Source organism: Pararge aegeria, chromosome 15, assembly GCF_905163445.1.
Source record: "Pararge aegeria chromosome 15, ilParAegt1.1, whole genome shotgun sequence".
Classification (NCBI taxonomy): Eukaryota; Metazoa; Arthropoda; class Insecta; order Lepidoptera; family Nymphalidae; genus Pararge; species Pararge aegeria.
This window is the reverse complement of record NC_053194.1, coordinates 6,051,156-6,074,098: the sequence shown is the minus strand read 5'-3', so window position 1 is coordinate 6,074,098 and position 22,943 is coordinate 6,051,156.

The window sequence follows — 22,943 nt, the reverse complement described above, 5'->3', positions numbered from 1 at the left end:
GAATTCGCCGATGAGGCTGTACTGACCGCCTCATTTAGCAACTGGGTCTGCGCCTATCTGGATTGTACTGCACTTCATTAAATTTAAACAGCTTTTCGGAATTGGAAAATGTTTCAATGATTTTTACTTTCAAGTTCTATTTGGGTCATATGAAAAGCTCTTTGCTCTCGAAGATTAATTACAAACATAGATTTTTTACATTTTACAACAAACTAATAACTTATAAAATATAAGTGTTTCTATCTACACTGGGAGGAAATATCAATTTTGTAAATTATAAAATGCATATTAGAATTTCGAACCTGCGACCTGGCAAGCGCGGCTCGAGCCCTTTTTCCAACTTACAACTTTGTACAAGGCAATTTACATCACAAAGAGTATATTATAAATAGTATGTTCTTTGTAATCTTCTTAGAAGAATACACATGTATCATGATATGATTGGTCATGGAAGCAAAGATCCGAATGAAGTGGCGGTTGCTGAGAGAAAGATTACCACAGTATAAAAATAGCCAAAATGCCAACTTACTTATCGTAATATTCCGTATCGATCTTTTGGGCTATAGATATACACTGAACAAGAATTTATGAATGGATGACTGAGAATCTTGTGAGAGAGTAGGTACGACTGTCGTTTGGCTGCTTGCCATATCCAAAAACGTGGGTTGTGGGTACGATCTGTATAAATGCCAAGTAAAATCGATGATATAATAGACCGATCAACCTAGACCATGAAAAATTAAGGTAGGTATTCGCGGTTTGAAAATAGAATTTTGAGAACACAATATGAGGAATATATTCTTTTGATATACATTTTGCTATTAATGGAAGCAATCACACGCTATCAAGTAGGTAAATTACACACCTGGACATTATTTACCATAGTAATAATATAGTTTATATTTTTCGTTTTAGGTACTGTTACTCACCTACTGCAAGAAACAAATGAAATGAGAGCCATGTTACTCGCTATCTCGATTGATGAGATTCTAGCGGTGGTAGATTCATTACTAGCAGATAAACTTTTGACGACTCAAATGAACATGTAAGTTTTACTGCGCCCACGCCCTAACACGAGATAGGAGTTTGAAATTCTAAATTAATGACAAATAATAAACTCCATCTAGTTATGGTTCAGAACCCCTGCTCGAAATTGTGTACAAGTATGTTTATAATAAACTAGCGTACCCAGCCCGCTTCGCCGGGCTAGATTTTGCTTTATTTTATTTAAACAATAAGCTTACATCATTGAATTTTTAATTTAAGTCTCATAATAAATTAAATCATTTATTTCTCTACGTATTCATTCTCTTCTATTCTCTTCTCGATCGGGTGAAGATCATTATCTACACCCACGTACACCCAACAATAGAATATCATCATAGTAAATAAAAGCTGTATTTGACAGTTCAAAAATAGGAGTGCTCCGATCGTCACCAAACTTTACAGGATTACTCGCCAGGTAAATCCGGAGATTCCCTGAAAGTTTCATTGAAATCGGTCCAGCCGTTTCGGAGCCTATACCGAATATACCCACACACTTTCTCTTTTATATATATATATATATATATAGATAGATTATACACAAAGTTGCCCCAGATTAGAAAGTAATGCGTTTGATTCTCAAGTCGATCCAAAAATTTGTTTTTCTGACATAATATATAAATATGTATTACGTCAGAAAAATTATAAATTTCAGCATCAGCCCGGATTTAGTAGATAGCCGTTGTTTACCTCGTGCCAGAAAGAGCAGGTGTTCATGCATAGGTTAATAATCGTAAAAGCCCGCCCACCAACACTGGATTGGCTTGGACGATCATTGTAATCATCGCTCTCAAAATCCCTTGTTCTATGTGCCTAGTGAGACTGCAATGGAAACGAATTGGCAACCACGTGTCTAGAAATGCAGCATTGTACTGCCCCAAAAGTGGAGAGTCAATACGAGTCGTATTGCTAAAAAGACAGAGCAAACAATCATTCAGTGAAACTTATAAAAGTACTAGATCCAGCTGTGGACGTCCATCTTTGAAAACATGGACAAGAGCATATGATCGCTTAGGAAAACGTATGATGGATTAGAGAGATGGACATGAGGGTTTTAAAGGTGCGTGAGTTGAAAGGAAGCTGCTTCTGACCGCCTCCGGTGGAGTAATGTCTTGAGTATACCAAGGCCCACAAAGGGCTATAGAGCTTTGTGAATGATAAATCGATGGCCTAGGAAGCAGACAATACAATATAAATATTGCTGTAGTAGAAAACATGAATGAAGATCTGGGAGCTGGCGTTGATCCAAATGGCGGGACGGATCGTGGGCTTGTCTGTCTTGCAAAGGTTAGGGGTGATGAAAATAATGTAAGAAATCATACTATTGTGAAATATTATGCACAATCATGGTTACGTAATAAAACATGACCTTCATTTATTTTTCCGAATTGTGAAAGATGTGCGTGGGAAGAACAATTGTGTTTTTGAACGATATAAGTAATGATCATGAAGTTCACAAATTAATATCTATCTAGATACATTCGTAGCGTGTCAATTTATATAATTATGCTTATAATAAAAATTAAAACTATACACATTGTATCTTCCTTCTTTCTTAAGTAAAGAAATTAGTTTAGCGAGATGCGTCCTTGAAATATCTCACTCTCTTGGTGATCCGCTTATAGTCTCTCACTATTCCCATCATCTCATCATATTAATCAAATCGTTGCCCAATAATTTTTACTTCAATAAGTTTTTTGGATCAAAGGAAGGATCAGTGAAAAATCAGATCAAAGGATTTAGTGAATCAAAGGAAAAAAACCATAATTGCCACGCATGTCAATATTTTAACTTGACTTAAAACTATACATTAGGTATATGATGATTGTAATAAAATACGAATAAAGCTGACTGATGAGTTTCCAAACATTATTTCTGTGAAAATTTACACGTAATAAAAGATCCAAGACTACTTGCCGACCAAAATAAACTATCCCCTATCATCCACATTAAAATTTTAAAGTTATAATGATTGAAAATGCAAATACACTCTAATGACTTCATTAACAAGCGACGGCCTCCAAACATGCAAATCTTCGGAAATCTGTTAGTAATCAGCGTGCATACGTGTATTTTAATATTTTTAGTACTTTGACTTTTCGATTGTAAGTGATAAACGAGTAGGATCTTGTGTTTTTCCACAACTCAATGTGCGAAAATAGCATTTATTTTTATGTGACGTTTTAGCTTAAAAATTGCCATTTTGATTAATACCTACTGAATTCATTTAGAATTTTCTAAAGAAATCTCGCTACCTTCTTCATAGCATTCGGTGTTAAAAGTGACGGAAAGTTTTATATTTCAATGTAAAACTTTAATTAAACAAGACATGACACATTGTATTCTACTATCTAAAAAAAATATTGAAATTTCGCTTTTCGAATAGTTTTAGTAGTTTGCTAAATAGGGAAAAAAATTTTGGCTGTGCGGATATGGGCATTAAAATCCAGTTGATTCTGCTATTTTTAAATGCATTTAAAACCGTAAAGAGATTTCCTTTACATTTACGTTGTAAATTAAAAATAAATTAAGTTATTTCATGTAAATATACATTTAATATTGAGTCATTAATATCTTCAGATAAAGCAATGGATTCGTTTTGTCTGCATATCTTAGCTCATCTCTATTGCAAAAGGGTAAACTAGGAAAATTTATGGGCAAATAATACCTACGGCAGCAGGCTGCATCAATCTATGATTTCCAAAACATGAAATTATTAAAATACACAAAGGATTTTAAACGCATATTTTTTATTCGTTTTGTACCTTTAATTCCGATGATACATGAAGGTCAATTATCTGCATATTAGTAATTACTAAAGACACAAACTGTGATGGAAAAGCCATGTTTTAACCCACTCTGCTAAAATGAATATTATGATAAATCCAAATATTTTGAGGCAAAACAATAAATAAATTATATGAAACAATAAAACATGAATGCGTACATTTCATAAATAACAATGACGAATTTTATGATTCAGCGCAATAAAAATTTAATGAAAGATATTATGATATTACTTGGATACTATGAAAATAATTCTTATGTTTAGCTACAGAGCATTTTGATTGGTAGTAAATAAAATATATATCACTAGTAATAAAGTAAGTATCTAAACAAAACGAATCAAAATATGGCAATATAGGTCGAATAAACAATTTAAAAGAGTTTAGTCGCAGTTTACCTACAGTGAAATCCGCAAAGACCATTTTCTTTATACTGATAAATTCAACCAATGATTGAAAGTATTATTCAAGTATTTTTGCACCTGAGTCGAGGTGTCGAGGCTTTCTGAAAAGAAAGAGAAAGAACAATTCTCATAAAAAATAAACCAAGTGCGAATCTTGGATAGTTGCACGGATACTTTGCGGAAATCCATGATATATTAGGAAAATGAAGCTTAATTTGCTATAGTCCGCGAAAAGCAGGAGAATCTGTATGGTGTAATTTATAATTTCTTCAATCCTCATACTCTACCCCAAACAAATCTTCGGCAATGTACCCTCTACGCACGTTTCGCTCCGAATCGCATCCTCAGGAAATGTTGACTTTACAATGAATAATTGTTAAGTCAAATAATTATTAACTTAACCTCGCGTACCGAACAAGCATTTTTATTTTGTTTATAAATTTTTGTTAATTACTCAATGAATGTATTGACTTATAAAACAATTTGCAACGGAAACTTATACATACATACAACTACAGTTGAACTAGTTTAAAGTTAAGTAAAATAAAAAAAAAAAAAAATAGAAAACGAAAGCGTCTTATTGTGCATGTACAAAGAGTCACAATGAATGTTTATGATACTGTATTGGATTGGAATCATCACTCAATCCATTACCGGCCCACTACACCACAGAGGGTCTTCTCCCCAATGAGCGATGTTAAGGCCGTAGTTCACCAAGCTGGACCAGTGCGGATTGGTGGACTACACATCTTTGAGAATATTATGTAGAACTCTCATGCAGGTTTCCTCACGATGTTTTCCTTCGCCGTTGAAGCAAGTGAAATTTTAATTACTTAAAACGCACATAACTTGAAATATTGGAGGTGCGTGCTGGGATATGAATGCGCCCCCCTGAAAGTGGAGTCGAGCTCCTACCCAAAGCGGTGATAGCCCAATGGCTATCAGCGCTTTATTGGATTTGAATACTGTTTGAATTTTTATTGTACAAATAACTTTAAAAATTCTTATGAAATAAAGCTGTGTCTGATGGAAAATTTCGCACTTTAGTGATTCGTTTTAACCATGTTAGTACCCCTAATGAGGAGCAAGAATTTAGTTGGTAAAATATGACAAAATAATACTTAAGTGTTTCAAGGTCGCTCTCTGACGCCTTACCCGCCCTCGCAGTCTGTCCGAAACTATTAGAGTATTAGGTATAATAGCGCAAAAATACCCCAAACGCCTACGCATAGTACGTGGGCGTTTTATGGAAGAAAATATAGCTCAGCGTGTTTTGAATGTCAAAAGTTAATATCTTTTATTTGTGAAATGACTTGCTTACGTAAACAGGTCTTTAGTTTAATGGACTGCCAAATAGGCCAAATAATAGCGTTAGAACTAAAACTAAAGAGTGCGTGCAACTATTTATGTCATGAATTTTCTTTCCGTAGGGTTTGTTTATTTCTGCTATTAGTGGGTTGGTATCAGGTAGGAAGGGAAGGCAAATAAGAACCTAAGTATGTAGTTACTTAGGTCCTTTTTCGATAAAAGGTGACCCCCAGCGACTCGTTTGATATCGTCCGGCCACCTCGTAGGGGACCGCGTTTACCAGTGCCGAGTTGCCATATCAGCACCTTGGGACCCCAAAGTGAATCGGCTCTCCGAGCTATATGCCCCTCTTATTGCCACTTCAGCTTGGCACTCGCTGAGCTATGTCAGTAGCTATCGTTCTTCGACGGATGCTCTCATTTCTGGTTTGATACTTCTAGTATAGCTCTCTACATGTCCCGCTCAGTGAATAAGCCTTCTTATGAGGCCCATAGAAAGCGACTCCGTTTCAGAACCATTGAAGCCATTATATTATATATTAATAAATAAATCAAAACGTAAGGGACCGGTTGGATTTGATTGCAAGTCCACAATGCAAGTTCCACGATCCAAATTTTCCCCCAAACGCTCAAAGTATTTCCTACTTAATTTTCACATTAACAATTGTTCCATACATTGTGCCAACATGTATAAAAGAAACGTTTCGAATACCCTTCTCTCAGCCCAAAAATAGAATAAATAATCTTTATGAGTATCAATAAAGAAATATTAGGCAATTCTGTCCGCACCCACGTGGATGAATGAATGACGCACTCTTGACTTATTTTCATGACCTATTTTTCTGTATTACAACAGAATAACAAGTTTTTTTGTTTCTTAGAAAAAAAGAGAGCCATTAGTAAAATTGGGTATCTTTACGATACTCACGTACCTTTCTCTTTCCATACACGAATATAGATTGATACTGTTTGAATTTGTCGGTCTCCTAATTCTAGACTGTTTTTCTAGGGAACGCTATTTTCTTTTAAATATCTGCCTATATTGCCTATTGGCCGATTGGCGCAGGGGGCAGCGACCCTGTTGACTGACTCCAAGGCTGTGTGTTCGATTTCCACAACTGGAGAATGTTTGTGTGATGAACATGAATATTTTTCAGTGGCTGGTTATTAATCTGTATTTATGTAAATAATTTACAAAATATTTATCAGTCATCTTAGTACCCATAAAAAAAACTACGCTTACTTTGGAGCTTTATGGCTATGTGTGTATTTTCGTAGTTTATTATTTATTTGTATATCTTCATATTGGAGTATCATCTCCACACATACCTATGTGTTACTACAACAGAAGAAGCGAAAAGTTTTTTTTAATTTTGTGGGGAATTTACTCCCGCTTTACTTTTTTCTACTGCAAATCAGCATTGTTGCAATGATGTGTAATTACTGGCATATTGGGCCCTGACACATACGCCTCGGGCTAATGGATACAGGGTAACTCGTTGCAAGACATATTATTTTTATGCCCTGCAAAGTGTTGCTCTATTATTAGGGGCCCAATGCTTTGTCCGTCCATAATTACAATAAAAAAATTGGTTTCTTTAAAATATAATGTTTTGTTTTCATTTTTAATGAACATAAAGATACTCTATGCCAATGATTTAACATGTTACTATATTTGTAAGCTGATGACGATTTTACACGCTTTTTATTAGCTTCACTACTTCACTAAAAAATAGAAAATAAATTTAAATGAATAATGTTAAAAATTTCAATAAATGTAAATTAATAATAGTGTGAATAAAAAAATATATTTTATTTTAAAAAAAGCGTTGGGTGCTTTTTAAGATATTATCAAAATAATAATCACTCTACTCATATCTGTCAATAAAATATTTATAACTATTGACACCATGCACCCCACGCTTTTTTTACAATAAAATATATTTTTTTATTCACACTATTATTAATTTATATTTATTGAAATTTTTAACACTATTCATTTAAATTTATTAAAATTTATTTTCTATTTTTTAGTTCGGTTTTCTATAAAAAGTGTGTTTTTTTAACTATTATTTATTTTATACAGACAGATGTTTGAATTCGCGTTAGTTAATATTTTACTAAATTAATTTACACACACGCACACACTCGGAGTTTTGTTATTGGGAATAGAGAAGGCGAAGTGGCAAAACACATTTATCCTAGCTTTTTCGCTGTCTTCGTGACCAAATAATTTTATTTGTCCATGCCATCGCCAGTGTGGTCTGCATAAGAAATAGTAGTAATTTATTAAAAGGGTGGCTTATATCTGTAAACAGAGTCCTACTTATTTATGTACTTATTCTCGGTTCTCTTTTACGAGATTTATTGCTTATGATGATTGTATCTTATTTGAAAAATATTTCTTGCCATGAGTGGAATTTTGTATTTAGTGTTTTAGAGCTAACCCTTATGACCAAACTCCTGCGTATTCCCGTGTATTATTTTGAGTTGAACTATTATATGTGCTAGATATTATGAAATAGCTTTATGCTGCCTATTTATGGGTATTCTAATAGTTATAAGAGTGAGTGTGCTTTTGAACTACTTGTAATAGTCCTATCCTCACTTTTAATACAAGAGTGAAAAGTTTTTTCAATAACCAACGATACCTCTATGAACCGTTACTATTTGACGGCCGATTGGCGCAGTGGGCAGCTTTCTAAGTCCAAGGCCGTGGGTTCGATTCCCACAACTGGACAATGTTTGTTTAATGAACATGAATGTTTTTCAGCGTCTGGGTGTTTATCTATATATTATAATTATTTATGTATGCATAATAAGTATGAATGAATGAATGAATGAATGAATACACTTTTATTGTACACCAAAGAAAAAAAATAGTTACAGAGATATAAATATAATATAATATGAAAAGTAGTTATGTATATTCATGTATATCCATAAAATTATTCATCAGTTATCTTAGTACCCAAACGCTTACTTTGGGACTAGATGGCGATGTGTTTATTGTCGTAGTATATTTATTTTATTATATTCTATCATTAATTGTATTTAATTTTTTTTTAATTCTTAACAATGCTTACAAAAACAAAAAACACTATTAATAATTTATAAGAAAAAAATAAAAATACCCTCCGCTTGCGGGCTTTTGAATGCCCAAGCAACCGGCGGTCAGGGCTCCAGAGTGAGGAACCTCCTCACAATACGCGCCGTTTCAAGGACTACTGCCTTCTGCATACGACCCTTGATCCAACAACAAGCGAAAGCTTCTTAAGATGTTGGTCGAAGCTTAGTTTTATTATTATTATTATTTTTAACATCCCATGGACAAGTCCTACTGGTAGTCTGGATCCATCAACTGCGATCACCAACCCGTCTGCCCGTGTGATTATGGGCAAACGCTCCCGTTGGTAGATCCCATTAGCCCAGCAGTGGACTGTTATAGGTTATTGATGATTGACAAGATTGATTATTATAAGTGTGTAAATTTTATAGTTTTAGTGTATCTATGGGTACAGGAAGAGCAGCCAGGCCGATGTATGAAATCGAAGAAGCAGGGCTGTACTTTTTCAAAAATTGTACCTTACGAAACTGTTAAATATAATCATATAAAATAAGATAATGTAAGACAACTAAATTTATAAAATAAAACCGTGAACAGGAGTTATGTGCTACAATCAAGAGTGAATAGCCATCTCCTAAACAATCGGGCATTACTTACTGTGTTCGCAATGCAATTACCTAAGTACTTGCGTAAATTTTTTTGCTAACTGGCGTTGTATATTAAAAATATATGAAAGGATAAGATGAATGACTAACTTACTAGTCAATCAACGAACAGCTCAAACCTGGAGGACGGCTTAGGCTAAAATTTGGCATACAGCAGCTATCTGTATGTCTTTAACTTTTAACCGGTGTCATTAAATATAGGCTTGGACCAAAAATAAACTTCATGTAAAGCCGCAGGTAAAAGCCGAGTAAAATTTTCTCGTCCATTCATAGTTTCCGTTTAATTTAGTATAAAATGCTTTATTTTTTTCTTCTTACATTATCTCTCTGTAACATCGTTATCATGATTAACCAATTGCTGGCCCACTACATGGCACAAACTTCCTCTGAGAATGAGAAGAGTAGGCCATTGTCCACCACGGTAGCAAAGTGCGGATTGGTTAACTTGAGAACATTATGGAGAACAGGTAGGCAGATTTCCTCACGATTTTCTTTAACCGTTTAAGCAAGCGATATTTATAACAACATAGTATTTGTAAGACTACATATATACATATTTAAAATAATTGTTTTATAAATATAACCTAAAATAAACTTTTTAAAACTAAATAAGCGATATTTTAAATTTCTTAAATATAAACTTAACTCCGAAAATTTATAGGTGCGTGCCGGAACTCGTTTCGATCGACCCAAATGGGACGCCGAAGCTCTAGCCACTAGGCTATCATCGCTTTTAATCAAGGGTAAAGCTTCCGAAAGTTTCAGATACTAAGCCATAAATAACATTTCATACAAAAGTTACTCATACTGCAAAGGGCAGTTTAGTTACGACACTGTGTTCGCTGTCCCTCTAATTTATCGTTGAATATCTTTGTTAAACGTGAATACCGGAACTTGCGACAAAAAATGAATAATAACTGTTGTATTGTCACATAACTGTCACCGTTAGTACTTCGCAAACTGCCGCTTAGTGACGCTAAAGAGATTTGCACGTCGCGTTCCTTACCCCGGAGCTCCCTCGGCTTGCTTTGTTGTCAAGACGTGCTCTCCAGAGGATTAACGTCGGTGACAACGTCATTATCGCACGTTTAAACTGCATCGTAAAGACATGATTTTGCTCAGACCATAAATAGCTAAGTGACATTTTCAGTGCAATATGATGATATAGAACTACAAAATACCTTAATGTTTCATATGAAACATATTGAAGCACCTTGGTAGCAAGCCCAATTCCTATCCCACAATGGCAAATACTATGACAAGAAACATATAAGAAACTGATATATTCATTAATTTAGTAACAAAAATGTAATTTACTTTCTTTCTATTTTCAATTATAAGTTCTATAAAGTTCCAAGTTCCAAGTTCTGAAGCATCCATATATGCCAAAACACGCGTGAGTAAAGGTCAGTATTTTATTTATTTTGAACACCACTCACGATGGCTATTTAAAATTAAAAAAAAAAACCTAAAAAATTTAGATAATTGTAAAGTTACTCTATACTCTATTATCATTTATTTTACATAAAATGTTAGTTATTATTACGTTTAAAATGTAGTGATATGTCATCCTTTTTAATCGGGTTGTTAACCATGAAAAGCAAAGCATCCGTGCGACAAACTATAAACCGGCTACAGTTTTATGTGTCACAAAGCGCGAAAATTCGCACTGCTCAAAAGGTAAAAAAATATTATAGAAAAAGGGTTTAAGGTTTATGTTTTGCATGCCAAATTAAAAGCAGGGTGGTCAGTTGTAAGTCTTCAAGTTCTTTAGATGAGTCACGTGCGATATCGGAGGCTCAACTTTAGCTAATATCTTACAGTATTTTAATTCGGAATCGAATTCGGATTTAGATAATGGCATGTGCGATGATGTTTTTTATTCCGACGCTTTTGTTAATATCTCCTTCTTATAAAACGACACAGTGCATAATTTGAGTTACCCTAGCTTTCGAAAATGTTTTTGCTTGACTTAAAGCTCCAAGTTTCACGTGTGTGTTGCCAGCGTTCATCAGTTAATTAAGCTATGCCTAGTTATCGATGGTTATTATTTTGAGGTAATTTATATCTATTATAGGTATGTATCTCCAGAAGTAATCCATCTCAGTGCCTCATAGCAGAGCTAGATCAGTTTCAACAGATAGGCCAAACACAAGTAGATATACCTGGGAAGCGGTGATAGCCCAGTGGGTAGGACTTCGACTTCACTTTCGGGGGGTCGAGTTCGAACCACTGCACACACTAACTTCTCCAAGTTATGTGCATTTTGAGCAATTAAAATATCACTTGCTTCAACGTTGAAGGAAAACATCGTAAAAGAGTTCTCCGTAAAGTTCTCAAAGGTGTGTGGAGTTCACCAATCCGCACTGGGCCAGCGTGATGGACTACGGCCTTAACCTTTTTTATGGTGGGAGAAGACCCGTGCCCTGTCATGGGTTGATAAGATGAAATAGATATACCTAACTAACAAACAGACAAAAGTTTATGACACGTTCTGCAGCTTCTTTACAAACTAAATGAACTGAGCACCGAACCCTAGTTCATTGCTTATCTGATAATGCAGCATTCTCAATGAGAAGTTGTTATTTTGCTACTTATACAATAAATATTAACTCTTATTAAAGTAGCAACATAGTTCAGCGTCGAAAGATACAGATAATTCGTTTCCTCTACTCATTTCCTGGTTTCTGTAAACAGACTCATATTTCAACTTAACAACGTTTAGTACCATCCAAAAAGCAACACAGTCGACCTCTTTATAGGAATAATTTATAAAAAATGTATTTCTCCGTAAAAGTATCGGACCTGTAGGTCCCAAAATACACATATCAAAAATTGATACAACAGAAACATTTTGGGTGACCCTAGTTTGACCCAATTGGGTTTTATATATAATTATATTAAATACATAGCAGCCCCATTATGATACGAATTTTATATCTATTTATATATTATTTTTTTTATTTTGTGTGAAACCTGGATTAGGCATAAGGTTTTTCTTTAATAAAATGTTAGTTGTACTTTAGTCATGAATTACTTTGCATTTTAGTAACGTATAAAAGCGCTATAAGTAGCTTCTCTTAGGCTTTTTTTATGAGCTTCATCCCAAACTACCAATAATGATACCTGAAAGAAAGGTTTTAGTCTTTATAACATTCTCCATAAGGTTTCAAATATAATAACAATCCTAAAAGCCCACCATATGAGCGTCCGAGCGATCAGTAGAACAAACTATTGCCTTGTTTGTCTTTACAATTTCACATTCCCAGAAGACATTATTCGGCAGGTAGTACTTTTTTATCCAATGCCGCCTCGACCAGACCCGAGCCAAGGTGAGAAGTAACGATAAATAGGTAATGGAGCTTAAAAAAATCTTTAATAGTCTATTCTTAGGATCAGTGGCGTGCATAGAGGGTATGCACAGGGTATGCAGATGATTTAAAGTGAAGAAAATCTTGCGAGTTATAAAATTTTTAAGGATAGGCATTGTAAGAGTTATAGAAAGCCTACTCTTGAGTATTTATAACTCGTACTGGCGATTTTCTTCATTTCATATAATCTGCATACCCTGTGCACACCCTCTATGTACGCCATTGCTTAGGATACCGTACCTCAATATAGAGAAGACTTACCGAGAAGTTTACTCGCGCTTCTGTTTTACATATACTTTTTTTAATATTTCTTACAAAATGCTATATAAAGTTTCATGACTCAATATTTGTTAACGTATAGCGTAAATAATATTATTCTAATTTTGATTTATAATTAAACTAATAACGTTAAAAAACGTAATGTTTTTTACACATTTCGGGGAATGTTTTCCTGGAATAAAAAGTAGTCTATATTACTCTCCATACTTTCAACTGACTCTATGCCAAAAATCAAGTTGATTGGTTGCATAGTTAGGGCGTGAAGGAAGGACAAACAAACAATTTTATAATATTAGTAAGGATAATATAAAAAATTTAGTAAAATCATCGGGATTGCTTGCATTTTGAGATATACGAGTATAGTAGGTAATGTGCAATTTTACTTTTATCCTCCACAGCATCCTTCTTTTATGTTCTAGTTTAGATAAATAAAGACGCATTTTTCTTAACTTGGGATAAAGTGTAGATTAGAGTTGAATCCATTTTGATATAGGGGTGCAGAATATATTCTCATCACAGAAGATGTATAACGTTCTGATTCACTTTTATAGACAATATTAAAAATAATATGAAAAATGACTCTACACATACTCGATGTCTATATTATGGTCAATGCATATTATTATTTCTGATAATAACAGTAAGGGGCGCATGCACAGAGGCACCTCATTAATATAAATCCAGTTGGATGCATTCTTTTTGCATGTCTTTGAAACACGCAATACGACCAAAACTGACCCTTATTGCTTTAAGTTACGAGATACACACATACGTACAAGTTAGAATACTTAAAGTGATTGATTTAAACTGACAGTTATTGACTGACAGCTGACAGTGCGAAGGCCGACGGCCGACTGGCTGACAAGGCTTTAGGGCTGGACGTGTCAATCTCGTAAATATGGAGAGATATGGAGTTTTAGGGTGAAATCACACTTATCCGCATTGAATAACATCTGTTGAAAATAGCTATTTTTGACGTAAAAGATTCAGCTTTAAATTTTTTGTATAGGCATAAACCGCGCATAAATATAGCATTCGATTTATCAAAACAATTGCAAAGATTTCCGGGTGCGAATACATCAGAACTGTGTTAACTCTAAAAAGCAGTTTATGCAGTAAATGATCAATATTTTATTACTTCCTGTATTTAAAGATTACTTTTCTAATTTGAAACACTTTTGTAAAATGTACTTTTCAGGGGTACATTAGATTAAAAATTGCTCATCTTTAATTATCGCCATCGCACCGAACACTACATAGACGGTACGGACTTATCTAGCCACGGTCGTAGCCTCCAACCAGTCAAAGCCTTCCAGACAAGCGGACAAGCGAAATCTTTTAGCTGCCCTCATAGCCAAGTATGGCATCCTTTAATTCGTAACATAAAATTGTGTCCCAAACCACAAAGCGAATGGACGCTGACAAATATGGTTTTACACAAAAAATTTCAGCGTTATTCGGAATTTTTTTATCAACGATTAATAGGCATTAATTTCCCTTTATTGAAATTGTGGATCTTTTATAAAAGGAAAAATCTTTTTTTGGTCAGATGAAGATGTAATTATGTCTGACTGGACGTCTATAATGGCTGCGTTTTTGTTGTACAGTCGCCACTCTAGCACATTGCCTTAGATTTTTAACTCGTTAAGCTATTGCGATTATTCATCTCATACGTAATAGTGACATACAGTGTGGACGATAAGAAATCCACGTCATACTAGTTCGCTCACCAAGCTTCGTGTTGAAATGGCTCTGCCAAGTATCAGCTTGGATTCAGTGGATTGCCGTTCTAGAAGGGTCATCGGTGACCTAGCCAATAAAAAACTTCAGCCTTTGCCTGCCTATTGGTATTCTATAGGATATATTTGTGTGCTCAAGAACTGTTTGAACCGCCTTTTTCCGAACCGCAAGGCACCGTAAGGATCTGCATCCCTACGTGGTCGATATACAGCGGATGCGTACGAAGGGCTTCGAATCTTCGTTTCCGATCCGCACCGCTAAGATCTGGAATGCCCTTCCAGCTTTTTCCCCAGTACCTACAATATGAGTACCTTCAAATCAAGAGTGAATAGGCATCTTCTTGGCAAGCGCGCTCCACCTTAGGCTACATCATCGCTTACCGTCAGGTGTGATTGCAGTCAAGCGCTCGTCTATAAAAAAAAAATGAAATCTCCCATCACACTGTAGTGGGTTTTCGAGGCATGAATCATGTATGGCTAAATGTCCTCATACAAAACCTCGTCTTGGTGTGTCGAGGTCGGCGCGTATACCTGTATAAACTACAACAAATACCGTTTGGTAATTCTGAGTACTGCTTGCTACCCTGCTTGACACACTTTCGACTTTTACAATGCTGTTGATGAGAGACTTGTGGACTATGAATCCGACACTAACCTGATACTCATGTTCGCCCTCCCTGTGAACAAATTGTCAGATTCTAGGATTATCAAGTCCTCTCGCCGGAATTCAGACAATCGTATAACAATCCCAGCGCAACATGCTCCGCGCAATATGGAACAAAAAGCTGAATTGTTTATTGACATTAATCAATTTAAACTCATACAAAATGGCGCCATCTGATCCGGCACCCGTACTAATTGAGTAATCAATTACTTGCGCGCAAATGTGAAACGGTAGTTCCATATTGAAACTAGTTTTTGCCCGCGTCTTCGTTAGCTAAAAGCAACTTTTTCAAAAGCTGTAATAGATAAGTAATAACAAAAACCGTAGCTCTATCCCAGCCACACGACTGTTTTTAATGTAATTTATGTATTCGGTCATAAGTGCATGACACTTCATAATTACATTTATTTACTAATATGAATTTTTATTTTTGTCCGTCGCTCCGTATGACTGTTGGTTTACGCTCAGGTAAATAGCTATGTTCAGATAGGCTCAACCAATTTCAACGTCAGTATCACAGGTTCTACATTACTTTTACAAAATATAAGAGCATAAAAAGGAGTTTTAGAACAGGTCCTTTCTCTATTACATTTCCTTAGTAGCCTTGTACGAAACCCTCTGAATGAAAGTGGTGAAACCACTGTATTCTGATCCGCCGTCACCACACGGCGTAAAAATTCAAGAGTCGATGAAAATTCAGGAATTGTAAACTCCCAAATCCACACAACACTCACAACTGCGCCAGGGACGTCGCTTAAATCAGGATAATCGATTGACCGAATTTACATTGTTGTGTATATATATTAATATATACACAACAATGTAAATGCTAACTTAAGTTAGCAAATAAGCAATTCCGCTGGTTCATTCCGGCAGTATCACCGAACATTTTACTGTCCGAAATGCGCACACAAATTTTTTGCAGCGATAGCGTATCTTCGTTCTCCACATTAAATTTCCTGCGGACGGGAACTGAGAGAAAACACATAAAATTGCGGCGACATGGTTTACGGTCACAGTAGATCATAAGTTCGTGTCACATCAGAATTCGACTTAGCTCTAAAGCTGGATTCTATTTGTAGTTGCCCCATTTCTTCGATTGTTTATTGGTAAACTTAAACTGCCTCGTTGGTCTAGGGGTTGGCATGTTCAACTATGGATCACGTGGTTATGGGTTCGAATCCTGGGTCGGGCCGAAAATAGTTTTTTTTTGTATTTTCTGTTACAGAATTTTCAGTAAAAGACCGGAGTTGCGTAATTCTGTGTCGCCAACTCCCGTGCCTCACACAGTTCGCTAAGCTGTCAGTCCCGGTTAGTATCACTTACTGAAGTAATAGTCGTTAAAACCTATTAAGCCGCATTGGGTTGGATTGGAGATGGATATAACCTCGAATAACACGTAGGCTTTTATAAATGAGCATTTTATGAAAAACCAAAAAAAACGCGGATGAAGTGACCAATAGCTCGAACGAAATCGAGGGTAACTGCAGGTTAGATATTACGACGTTGGTATGATATAAGTCCTTACTAATATTATAAATGCGAAAGTATGTTTGTTTGTTTGTTTATCTTTACTTAAAGCCCCAACTTAGTAATCAATCGACTTGGTTTTTGGCATTGAGTTAGTTAAAAGGACGGAGTAACACAAGCTTTTCAAACTTACGGTTCCCACGGGATTTGTAACAACCCGCAATAAACGCGAACTACAAACGCGGGCATCAACCGATTGTCGTCCACAAAGTCTTTCGTAGGGACGCTCCTGGGCCGCTTGTTTCCAGCGACTCTCTTAAAATCGTCTGTCCACCTCGTTGGTCGGTCCTGCGCTGCGTTTACCGGTGCGGGGTCGCTATTTCTCCTTACGACCCCAACGTCCATCGGTACTCCGAGCTAAGTGCCCCGCGGGATAGTAATAAAAATATTCATAAATTTTGTGCTCGACTATACAGCCGGAGCGTTTTCGCTTTAAATTTGAAAACAATGCGGCGTTACATTCTTGAAGATGTATAATTTTAAACACTTGCTAATCGCGGTTTGTATGCGCCATCACGGAGTCAAAACTTGTGGCATTAACACCGCGCTTATATGCCCTAGCGATAATTATAACTGTAAATGGAGGACAAGCATATATTCCGTTAGCATCTATTATCAAAGTATTGACGTTAAAAGGGGGATTCCGATAATGGTCTTCGGAAGCCCGTGACTAATTCGTTGAAAATTCAAATTCAAAATGCATTTACTTTGTAGGTCTATTATAAGCACTTTTGAAATGTGAAGTCTGTCAGTTTGTAGTGACTCTACCACCGGTTCGGAAAGCAGATTCTACCATGAAGAAGCCGGTAAGAAACTGAGCAGTTGTTCTTTTTCAACATCATTATTTATACAAAAATGTATAATTGTCTTGCGAGAGATGGAAGCAATGTGCGAACAAGCAACCTTGTCATTAGGAAATTCATCAATTGTATTGTAACCTCGCTGAAATAACTATGTTTTGACACATTTAAACTATTTTTAACAACATACCAGTAACATTGATTAAGCCAATTTAAAGCGCACTTGGTGGTAAGTGATGATGCAGTCTAAGATGGTAGCGGGCTAACCTGTTAGGAAGTATGGTAACCTATATCGCTTAGCGGCACGTTTTTGTCGGTAGGGCGGTAACTAGCCGAGGCCAAAACCTCTCACCAGACCAGACCAGAGAAAATTCAGATATTATAAATTTCCAAATTTCTGCCCTGCCAGGAGTCAAATCTGGAACCTCCTATTTCATAGCGCTCACCTTTGCACCAGGGAGTTCGTCAGCTCCGCCACGGAGGTCGTCAGCTCCACCAAGGAGGTCGCCCGAATTTTTGAAAAGTCACATAAGATGAATCCGAAGAAAATCGCACACCGCGTCATTTGCATACATACGATTTCACAGTGCAGTAAATAACAAGCATAATAATTTAACGGCCATAATGCATTGTTGTTGCAAAATAAATATGACCTGTGCCATCGTGACTTAATGATCGAGTTTTATTTGTTCCTATGGCAAGCGGACTTGTATAGTTACCTACTAAACTAATACCTAATTGTCTTCAGCTTGACAAACATAGCTTTGGCCGTGGCTAGTTACCACCCCACAGACAAAGACGTGCCGCTAAGCGATTTAGTGTTCCGGTGCGATGTCGCGTAGAAACCGATCAGGGGTATGAGTATCATTCTCCCTAACAGCTTAGCCCGCTACCATCTTAGACTGCATCATCACTTACCACCAGGTGAGATTGCATCAAGGTCTAACTTGTAGAGGATTGAAAAAAAAAAAGGTCGGCCCCCAATGTGGTAGGCAAACTTTATCAAATGAGTCGCTGGGAGCCGCTGGAAACTAGCAGCCCAGGACTGTGGATCTTTGATCTCCAAAAGACCTATGTACAGCAGACCACATAGTTCCTGTCCTGTCATATACACTGTAAGATAAGAATATACGGGCGTGCCATTGGTAACGAGCGTACTACCAGAGCTGACTACCGCTGCACGTGATCTGAATAGACAGCATCATTAAATTAATTACTATACCACAACTCAATATTATAATTCTACCCTCAGCTTTTAACCGCGAATCATCATAAGGACCTGCACCAATACGTAGTTGATATATAGTTCTACACATACGTAGCACTTTTTTCCAATCTACAAATTTAAATCTTATCTTGCTTCCGTTTTCCCACCTAGTGACCTTTAAGGTTGTGGGATAAACGGATATATAATAGGTCCTTAACATTTTAAGTTTTTGGGTCTCTTTAGAAGGCCGGTGACGGGTTATAATATATTAAAAGATGGGAGATTTCAGCACAAACAGAGGTTTTAATAAAGCCTCTTTTTGTAGTTCTTTTAACTTATGCAAACATTTTGAATCAATTTTTATTGGATTGTTAGAAAATGTTCATTCAAATTCGTTTTCAAAATCTTGTTGAGCAACAAAATGTTGGTCTACTAAAATCGAACCTTGTTAATATCACATAATGCAAGATTAGCTGTCCGAGTAGGTAAACAGTGGAGCCTGAGCCAAACCGTCTCATTTCGTCAGCGAGCGCTAGCGGAAGATGGCAATTTTGGCACGGGATCGAACTGCAAACACATTGCACACACAGTCTGTATGTGCCGACGGAACCTCAAATTGCTTACCGAGACGGCGTTCATATTTCATGAGCCTTTCGTACTTTTCGGTAACTGTCATGTGTGTTGCAGTTGCTTTGCGATTGTAGGATTTTTTAATGATTACCCGAAACATAAACTTTTTTAATCACAGACTACATCAGGCATCTTTCTTCCGTCAAATATATGTCAACGACTAACGTAGGGATGACAACTGTAGGTACTACATGATAACGTTGGTTAATAGTATCATTAACATAGGGGCTTTACAAGTTACAATATGTCCATAATATTATTATGAAACACTAGCCTGAAAGATCTGTAAAAATATGCAGCTCTGGGGTTAAAATGTGGTTGCACGTACGAAGTCAAGTTTAAAACCTCTTTATCTCCAGACAGAAGTATAACACTTGCACGACTGTCTTATTAGACAGAAGTATAGCACGTGACGATGTGACTGACATGCTTACATACTCGCAATATTATAAAAGATTGGATGGATGTTAGTAACTTATTCACGCCAGAACAGCTTTCCGGATTCGTATGAAATTTGCCACAGAGATAGATTATAAGCACATAGATTACTTTATATCCCAGTAAAATCTACTTTTGAATAATTTTTTTCTTCCATACAGAGCACTGAGCACTGTTGTATTTTTGCATGTTTTTTACAGGGATCAAAGGACAACATACGCAAAGACATCAACAATTGCGTTTGTAGCCGCGAGCACCAAATACTTCTATAAAAAACCAACCGCATGAGGTTAGACAATAATTACAAAAGTGGAATGTTTGCATGAACTGCAACAATTTCACGCTCATTGTACTTGAGATGTAATTGCGACGTCTCTTGCATCCGCGGGCTTTATTGCCCATATCAACTTTGGTTTTGTGCGGATGCAGTTATAAAATTATTATTTGCCGCCGTATTAACTGTCAACTCGCATTTTTATTAGCCGTTGACTCATTGTTGTGTGTTTTAAGTAGGTGATTTAAAATTTTAGGATTGCTTTACATATTTTAATGGTACTGCGCGAGTAATTTTAAACAGATTGATGAAATGAGCCATTTATAATTTAATAACACGTAACCCGTATTGATAATTTAGCTTTTAAAATTTGATTTAAGAACTGGCACGAATATTTGTGCGTGCGATTTGCATCGAACTGCTTGCGTTTTCTAATTAATTTTATTAAGACTGCTTAAATATCACGTCACACTTCTGGTATAGCTGTCAAAATTGACGATTAAGATTTAAATTCAAATTCAAAATTTATTATTATTCATTGCTTATTTGGTTTGATACAGATGATTAAAAGAGAAACACTACCAATTCCGCCTAGCAGCATGCAACATTGTACCAATCTCTACAAAAATATTCAAAATGTTTAGTATTACTATTAAGTAATTAATCAATAAATTTCATTTATAATATTTGTTGTACTTAAAATTATAGTCGGTATAATAATTCATATAATTATTACAGATTGATGGTGATAAAGTTTTTTTTTATGTGTGACTGAAGCAGTCACTTACGGAGTAAAGCCTTTATCACGGCGTATAACAGTATGTAGATACGTATTCTCATTAATTCTATGGCTTTTCTATGGCTGTGATCCAAATGTGATGTAACAAGAGCACACGGCTAAACAGTCATTTGCTACACCATTGTGGCGAATATATCCGAATGCTCCGTTAAATTTGGACGGCTGGCTTGCACTGGAAATGTAGATAGACTTCATAGAAAGCTATCCACCCACTTTTTAGAATAGTAATTCTGAACAAATGCAGAATTTTTAAATTTAGATGATAGTTCGAATACACTAACAACAACATAAGTATGTTACAGAAATTTTATAAAGTGGGTAAATAATTGCACTTTTGATAACTATAAATTCATATTGGCCAGATATTTTATTAAATTGATAAGGATTTTGTGTGCCGGTCTAAAGGGTTTGGTTGCCTGTTTTATAGCACCCACGTTTTAGGTGGTAGAAAAGTAAATCTCAAAGAATCTTTACAGTTTTTTTTTTTAAACTTTAGGTACAAAAGGAATTGGACACTTCGCATACTTGAACATAAAGCACTCGCAGATGCCAGCGACTTCATCCAAGTAGATTAAGGTTATTGGCCAAACATTTTAGAGAAACTTATTGGTTTTCCACTATAATGTTTTTATAACGGTAAATCAAAAAGCTTCTCATAGATTTTTGTTTTATTTTTACTATGTCTGCGTTAAATTTGGTCAGGACCGAGGTAAGCGGTTGAGACCGGTATAAACAACGAAATTTAGTTGGCTGGACAAGCCATAAGCCAACGTCGGTAGGTTTAATGTCGTCTGCATCCGGATCGTTTAAGCCTGTGTTGGATATGGGCCGGACACTGGCTTGAGTTGAATATACAACATCATGTGAGTTAGGTGGTAAGATGGCAAAGTTTGAACCACATGAGTTGTCATCAACATCATCATAAATAGCCTATAACAGTCTACTGCTGGATTAAAGTAACCCGTAAGGCACGGGTGGGTTTTCAAATTATCAATTTTTTATTTCATTTTAGGGTTGGTTATCGCAGTAGATGGTACAGATGACGCCCTTTCTTCTTAATATTTCCTTAGTCACCTCGTACGACACCCGCGGGATGAGTGGTGACAACTTCTGATCTGACGTTACCGCATTGCACACTTGACTTGGAGTGCATATTCTCACATCTGTGCTTGTAGTGCAGCGTAACAGACTTTAAGTAATTTAATTTTAAAATACCACTCTTTTATTGGTACTAGACGAAGACCTTTTAACGGATTGACAATATAATGCTGTATTTGGAAGTAATCCAAACTTGAAAGAAAACGTTTAGAGAAATAGAAATAGAATAGAGAAGTTTCAATTTCTATTTTAAGGAATAAAATGGAAGTTTTAAAAATGTACTACTATGTATTTATACTGAGCTTCTGTCAGACTCTACAAAGTTGCTTCTATCAATAACTCACCTTAACAACTTGAGGATACGAAAAAACAACGTGAGCCTAAAACCCAGAATCTAACACCTCGAGCACCCACATAAATAGAAGGCCCCTATTCCTTATAATACAAACCAAGGTAAAATATTGTGCTAACCGGAGTCAGATTTAGACTAAAGTACTAGCAGTATACAGTATAAGCAGTCAGTCAGTCGATGGGAAAATTATTTCACACTTGGCGCGGCGGGCATTTGCGCTGTACGCCTGTTTGTATGTTCCGCCGGCCAATTCGCACTTAGATCGTAAACCTGCGGTTACCCAGTACCGTCGCGAGCAAAAGCTAATACAGATTTTTATAATTTTATAGTTACACACAGAGGAACACAATTATTACAAGTAACTCACCTCGTCTCAAACCACACAGGGTTTATGTGATGAAGTATAATGAATATTTGTCTTACTGACAAGGTTGCTTGGAAGCATCCCGCTCCGCTTCAATCTCTCAAAAGATAGCAAAATTAATACTA